The sequence below is a fragment of the Meleagris gallopavo genome, chromosome 1 (genome assembly GCF_000146605.3).
Source record: "Meleagris gallopavo isolate NT-WF06-2002-E0010 breed Aviagen turkey brand Nicholas breeding stock chromosome 1, Turkey_5.1, whole genome shotgun sequence".
NCBI classification, from domain to species: domain Eukaryota; kingdom Metazoa; phylum Chordata; class Aves; order Galliformes; family Phasianidae; genus Meleagris; species Meleagris gallopavo.
In genome coordinates, this window is record NC_015011.2 from 179,844,365 (window position 1) to 179,852,524 (window position 8,160).

Genomic DNA, 8,160 nt, shown 5'->3' on the forward strand with positions numbered 1-8,160 from the left:
AGAAGCACAAATAACATTAAAAGAATATTAGTTCAACAAACTAAATTCTTAACAATTTTAACTTAAAAGAAGAATCCATAAACTCAAATTTCCAAAGCAGTCAGAGAAAAGATAAATGAAATATTAAATGTACTAAAACATCTTGCATTTTGAAGCTATGACCATTTGATTCTAAGACAAACATCCCAAAATCAATACAACCTTCATGAATATATTAAACTGCCATTCCAGTCCAATTTAATAAGTTCCCAGAACATTTTGCTCTAGATACCAAAGTCATTGCAGCAGTAACTCCACAATACTTTATCATATTTAGTAGATCTCTATGTGAAGTTTAGAGGTTGGTTTTAAAATACATAGACAATTCGTGCTCTTATAAATGTAAACTACTGGAAATATAACATCACTTTCATTCTGATCTTCAAAACCATCTTGTAAGTCTCATGCTGCAACAGCCTTCTACACACTAAAGTTCAACTTACCTTTATTTCCGGCCCACAAGACTGGTAGCAGAAAACTTGTGCTGGTGCAGAGTGTGTAGGGCAGTCCCACATCTTCAACACCAGAAGAGAGGAAATCAGCTGTGAACAATTTGATTACATTCCTCCAGTGCAGAGGTACATCCATCCTTCGAGGTAGATGAAGGAGGAGTCAATCACCATTGTCATCTCCCACCTGTGCCCTGTTAAGGCAACCTTTTAGCTTTCACACACATGAATTCTCTATGCCTCTCATATCTCAAGGAAGCACAGTAGTCTTTTGTAGATGAATGAAGGGACTGTTTTACTGCAATTGTGCGTGGGTATGTTCTTTGAGTTATGTCATTTGTAGACATTTCCTTCCACCTATCTCCTGACACCGGGAATACAACCATTTAAGATAAGAAGCCTGAAAAATCTCCAAGACCATCAGAGATCTTCAAACCTGACTGAGCAACCAAGAACTTTGACTCTTTTTGGCATCTTGCCATAATTGTTATGCATCGTGACAATCATCTTAATACGGTTTATCAGATGTTTCCTCCATGCTTAGTGAATAATAGGATTATTTATTCTGTAAACTCATACCTGGGTACAGTGAAGTCTCAGCTTTTTCCAGTCCAAATTGTCTAACCACCAAATAGCAATAAACATTCTAACGTTGGATGACATTGTAGATGTAATAAACCTGAAAACTTCTGTCAATGCACAGATCAGTGATGGCACTTTGTTCAAAGAATGATAGTACTTTCATAATAGTTTAGCAGCCTTTACTAGAATACAAACACCAATTACCTTATGTTATCTAATCTTTGCCTGACAGTTTAAAAATGTAGCTCTATATTTGCCTTTTTTTTTTTAGGCTTTTCTGAATTGGGTTACAAATTACCTGTCAAGCAATCCTATTGTATACAGATTTATGTAACTCATTTTTCTGTTATACATTAAACATTTGCTTGTATGTTGTATAGTGTTGTCTTCTTTATATTTAAAAAGCAGACAGATATTGGATTACTTTTAGTGACTGTCTATCAAGTAAAAATATGGAAGGTTTGTGTTGATCAAACTCTCTATCCTAAGTATATTTCTTTGTTGGTCTTTCAAAATAATGTTTCTTTTCAATTCTGTACTTTTTTAGTGAAGTCAGGCATTGTGTTGCCATCTCCAGTCATTCAGATTCAGAGCTAATTCAAAGCACTTATTCCTTAATAGTGCAGAGATCCCATACAAAAGTATTTTGTATATATATTGAGATAATATGATCCATTATCTTTAGGAACAATATTTTCCTGATATAAGTTACATTCAGCATGCCACAAGAAGAGATCTACAGTGAGAGTAACAAATGCACCTCACAGTTATATTAATTATATTAAGGAGAGCAAAGACATTTTGGACCTTAGAGTGGAGGGGTACAATACATTCATCCTTGCCACCATGGCAACCCACCAGCTAGGGAAGGAGCAAGAGCCACCGCTCCAGTTCTCTAGCTCCCTGTCGCATTTTATTTACCTTCAAGATGCTCAGATTCTTCTGAGGAGTCATTTCAGTACATAAGGTTTTAACACTAGCCTGGTAATACCCAAGAGCCAAGAAGGAACTCCAAACTTTTGCCTTCTCCCTCAGTACAAGTTAGTCTGAGTTTAGCCTTAAAAGGATATCATCTCCAGCAAAGCAATGTTAAACTCATACAGACCAGTTTTACATGACTCATCTCATTTGAAGATCAACAGCAGCCTCCTTCATCAGAGAATACCTTACATCATATTTTAATATATTCAAGGACTGCTGTTAGCTTCTACATCTCTAATTTAAAGCAAGTCTATATGTTTCTCTTCTGCATCATAATTTCTTCCATAGCTGTGGGATGAAAATCCTGCAAGCAATACTATACTCAGGATTAAGAACTTCCACATCCCAAAAGGCAGTGCGTGCACTAAGTCATCTGTCACTGAGGAGATGTTGCATGCCATCTGTGCAGCAGAAACCATCACTCTTACCTACACTAGAGTGTACAGTTGAAAGCTATCAAGAATTCAGAAAGCAATATTTTTAGTGACTTATTTTGATACTTTCATAACTCAGTGTTCTACATTGCTGCTGAAGAGGAAAGGTGATGCATAAATATCCATCATTATCTGTTTACTGAGAATAACCACGGCCACAACCTCTACTTAATATAGTCAAAGCAACTTCTCTCCATAACAAATTTTCTTTTTTATCATAGTCCTGTGTGAAACAAAAGCTCTCTGCAGCATAATTTTGCAACTCATGTTACAGTTCTCCAATTCTGTGGAGAGAATGAGTGGCATCTAGAGCAGAAACGATCATCAAATCTGGGATTTTTTGAAATCGCATGCTGCTATGATGTGCAAATCCCTCACACAATGGGCTCCTTCTTCAAGCTAATCAAGCTATCCTGTTTGCTGGAAGGCCAAAGGCTTCAGGTGATGCTATAGGCAGCCACGCTGCAGCTGTCTGAATATTTGAGATGTATGAGATGAGTGTAGGGAGATTCCAAAAAAGCACACTCTTGTACAGATGTGCACAAAGTGGAGATAGTAAATTCATGTGCTTTTGTAATTTGGACACAGCAGCTAATAAATTTTGGCATAAAACCACAACAACCTTTGGATTTACAGCACAAATTTGAATTAAAGATGCTAAGATCATATCTTCCTGTAAAAAAAAAAAAAAAAAAAAACTGCAGAAAGCAGTATAAATTGAAATAAAAGTGCATATATCCACCAGGTGTGTGTTGCAAGACTACACACATAGTGGCTACACATCTGGTTGTAGCTTGGATTTCAGTATCTCACCCAGGCTTGGGACCTTCAACTCCTTTGCAAAGCGTATGTAATTGATCACTGCAAAGTTCCTCAGGAGCTTTGCTTTCCTTTCAGCTCTATCTACTCCCACAGCACAACTGAAACACAAAAACATTAACCCAGAGAAGCTGGGGAGGGATTCCTACATTTACATTTCACAACTTTATTTTTCTTACCTAAATGACTTCTGTTGAAACAGAATTCAATTCTACACAACTTTACTGAAAATGTAAAGATATTCATGCATTTTATGCTCTGCATAGACTTGAAAGCACTCTGATGCCTCTTAGTCTTGCCTTCACTTTTGTATTTGCCTTGACAAGGTAAGGTCCCATCTGAATTTAGTGTCTATCAATCTAACCTACTCTTGTTAGAAACAGAAACATAGAATCATAGGATCATAGAACCATTTGAGTTGGAAGATACTTTTAAAGGCCATCTAGTCCAACCCTTCTGCAATGAACAGGGACACCTACAGCTAGATCAGGTGCTCAGAGCCCTGTCCAGCTTGACCATGAGTTTCTCCAAGGATGGAGAAGGATGTCTTTAAATCTCCAAGAAAGATCTTAGGCTATTCTATCTGCCTGATATTAGCATTATATCATAGGGTACACGGAAAACTGGGTGTAAAGGTTATATCTGTGGTACCAAAACTTTTTTTTCCTCTGAAGAAGGGACTGATGTGCTATTGATCAGCTTCAAATGTGCATGGATAGCTGTATTAAAATGATCAGTCAAGAAGTTGTTGTTACACAAAAGTCCATGAAAATAATCAGAAGGCTGGAGCACCTCCCCTATGAAGAAAACATCTGAGATTTGGGGTTGTTTAGCACAGAGAAGCAAAGATTCCAGAGAGACCTCATTGCAGCCTTTTAGTACTTGAAGAAAGCTTATAAACAGGAGAAGGAACAATATTTTACACAGCCTAATAGTTATAGGACAAGGGGAAGGTCTTTATACTAAAAGAGAGGAAATTTAGGTTAGATATTAAGAGGAAATTATTTACTCAGAGGGTGGTGAGGCACTGGCACTGAAGAAGCACCTACTGCCCAGAGAAGCTGTGGTGCCCTATTCCTGGAGGTGCTCAAGGCTGGGTTGGATGGGCTCTAGGCAGCCTGAGATGGTGGGGATCAATCTGCCTGTGGCAAGGAATTGGAGCAGAATGAGCTTTAAGGTCTCTCCTAACCCAAACCTTATGATTCTATGATTCTACAACTCTCTGATTCTGATTCTGTGGTTCTGTGAGTCTATGATTCTATGACTTGATGATTCTATGAAAGGTTCACCACCAAATTTCTGCTGGTGAACAACTGATGGCTCAGGGAACTGCTCAATATCCTTCACTCCACCACCATCCTCAGACCACTGGACTGAACTTGCTAAGTATTTCACACCTCAGTGACTCAGAGCAGCCATCTGCTGCAGGGAGTTCCTGAAGCAGTTAGAAGCTGTGAAGATGGACAGAAGTAAACCATTGGATGCTTGCCAAAATCCCCATAGTGCTTTCTGGCAGTCTGTTGAGCTGATGCACACTTGGCAGATCTGCCTGAGACTTCCATTAATACCTTTCATAATTTGAGAATCTCTGCTACGTCAGCACAAAATCTGCACTCATCTACTAAAAAACACACCCTGGTTCCTCAAGTAAATGCCTATGAGACCAAATATGTCTGCTCCCTATTGCACCCACATGAGCACTTATATCTTTTCTTAGGTGTGATGTTCAGTGTTGTTTATAGTGCCCAAGGTGCAGTCTAAGTACTTTATATACAATAATGCTATCTTCTCTGATTTATATTGTATTTCTAGCAATTCTGTTCACCTTCTCCAATACAGAAGCACATAGAGAAGGTTGAAGGCCATGGGGAATATCTCCATAATAACTCCCCAAATTTATTTAGAACTCCTAGTAACACAATGCAGTGACATTCTATTTGTTACCTCGTTGGATTCTTTGCTATTCTACATTGTCTCTTAGAAAAAGGCATTTAAATGATTTAAGCCCTCTGCTCTGAGCTTCATTGTTCTTCATTATTTGCTGTATTTCCTGCATTAGTATTATATCCACACCTGAAAATTCAGCTCTCAATAGCATTAGGCAAACCATTAAAAATAACAGAAAGCTGAGGTGGGTACATTGATTCTAGTGAATCTTTATGCTTTCTATTTACAGTAAATCAGTCCCATCCTTTTCTACACAGGACTTTTATTTTGTTGAGCAAATGTTCTTTTTTCTTTCAAGGCTTAGGCATTACAGGAATTTTTGCCCCTGGCAATATTTTTTCTCTATAGCAGACATTGTTTATTCTCTGCTGCAAGATAGAGGCAATGGCTTGTGCAATATTCATCAAAATGTGTATTTGGAACATGCAATAGCCACTTTGTGATACTGGAGCAGAGATGTTTTTAATCCATCTATCTATATAAAGATATAAGAGATTTGTTATAGTGACAGAATATTTTGCATAACACTATGAAATATTTAAAATTATTTATACCCAAAAAATTATAGTAGAATATTAACTAGAGCTGAAGAAGTATGTTTCAAAAACTAAACCCCAAACTTAAATGCAAAATGATTTTGTAGCAAGCAACATAGTAAAGAAGGGAAGAGTTTGGAGGTGGTGAGATTCTCATAAAATGGCTTTTTCCGAAGTCACCATTCACCATGACCAAAATGCTTGAACTTCTAAGATAGGTAGGTACAAATTGCCACAATGGGACACATTTTCACAAACCTGTGAGGATTTTTAATATGTCTTAAAAGAAATATGAGTCAATAAATTGGCTGACAACATTCTCACCTGTTAATATGGCATTGAAATTAGAACTTCCATAGTAGACCAATAAAACCACATTTGTTAACCTATAACGTGCTGTACTCAGTTTCCTTCTGGCTTTGTATATTTGTGGTAGTCATACTGCAGTTCTGTACATTAGAGATGAAGTAAACAGGACTCCAATTATAGATGTGATATCTCATGATACCTGAAGAACAGAACAGGTTCCTCTTCAGAACAGGCTACTCGTCATTTGTTTCCAATGCCAAAGATGATGCCTTTAATCTTCAAAACAACTAAAAATCAAGCCCAATTGCATTAAAGATGAAATTCACTTCTCAGAATCCCTTCAATATTTGCACTCACCAGGAAATGAGGCAGATCAGAGTACCCGTGATGAACTCTGAGAGAGCCAGCCAGCCCCACCACATGACAAATTTTGAATGGAAATGAAACATATCTGGTGTGCCTTGCTTTAGCAGCTGTTACAGAACATTTCCCCTCAGGAAAGACATTTCCACAAATGTAATTTCTAGCAGAGAAAAATCCCAGTGCTCTCTTGCTCTTCCACAGCCAAAAAGGAAATTGATCATATCTAAAAGAGAATTTGATCCCAAATAGTTTTTACAGAGACAGGGAGCAACAAGGAACTTATGTGCACAGAATCATAGAAATGTGGCTGAAAGGGGCCCTGACAGGTCATTTGCTAAAGCAGCGTATGATTATCTATTTATTTTGTCTTACATTCTTCCTGCCACTGAGTTTATGTGGAAGATAATTAGATACAGTCTTGTGGTGAATGGCAGTAGGAAGGAAAAAGATTCGCTAGAGATTCTGAGCTTAAAATTTCATATTAGTATAAACAGAGTCTGTAAATACAGCTTTAAAGGACTGTACATTTTTCTAAAATTTCAGCTCATGGAAACTTGATTTTTTCACTTTTTGATACTCCTTTGTTGGACCATAGTCCCTACTGGGTTTTTTAAAAACTGCTACAGTAATCACGACAGTATTCAAGGAGCACCTACTTTGGTGTGTAATGCCAAGTACTCCATCTCAGTCATTATTAGAGCAGGAGACTTCCTTGAATAATCCATTCCTAATCCTCTCAATGACATATTTGACAGACTTCACATAACTTGAAAGGAACAATCTAGGTAGTCCTTTTGAGAATGAATCAGTAACTTGGAAAATGGTGATGCAGTATGGCATAAAAACTGCTTCAGTGAGCAACAGGAGCAGTAGTGATCAACAAAGAAAATCCTGCTTTCAGAGAGCTGCAAGAGGTGGTTGTTCTGAAGGGAGGGGAGATTGGCAACCATATTTTGACTGAGGAGTGACAACTTGCAGGTTCTAAATATGGTACCTGGAGTCAGAGTTTGGTAGCTGGCTCCATCAGCAGCCATAGACAAGGTAAGAAATGAGCTAGGCTCAAGGTCTCTCCAAGGAGCCTGGCAGAAGGAAGCATGGTTGGATACAAAGCTATGGCAGAGATCCAAGGGGTCCATCTAGGAGATGATACAGAGCTGGAGACTGGAACTTCTGCAGCACTGCTGAGAAAAGGACTGTCAGTCTTGAGATAAGCTAAAATGGAGCTGTTGGGCTCATGAAGGAGTGGATAGAATCCTTAGGTGAGGTCCACCATGTGTAATTTCTTAGGGCTGAGGTCACTACGTTATTGGTGTTCCTACACTGATGGAAGTCATTACCTTTCTGCTTAGTGGCCAAATGCCAGTGGGATTTTTGCTGATGAGCACATGTCATTGTGTGACCAGTCTGTGATCACCAGTGTATGACCTCCAGTCACACAATAAGCTGCAGAGATTTCTCTATGTACACTACATCCATAAGACAAGCCTCTGAGGCTTACCCTCTAGTGTACACACACAGCGCCCGAAAATATCTGAGACAAGCAGAGACTAAATTACCAGGACATCATTTCAACACAGCATGGATTGAATCTTGACTTCTTCAGGCCCAAACGAAAGCCCTAAACACAATCTAAATTTTCGTGTATTCTTGGAGTAATTTAAATTCATTCCCTGCAGATATGACTATTCTGTTTTACTACTC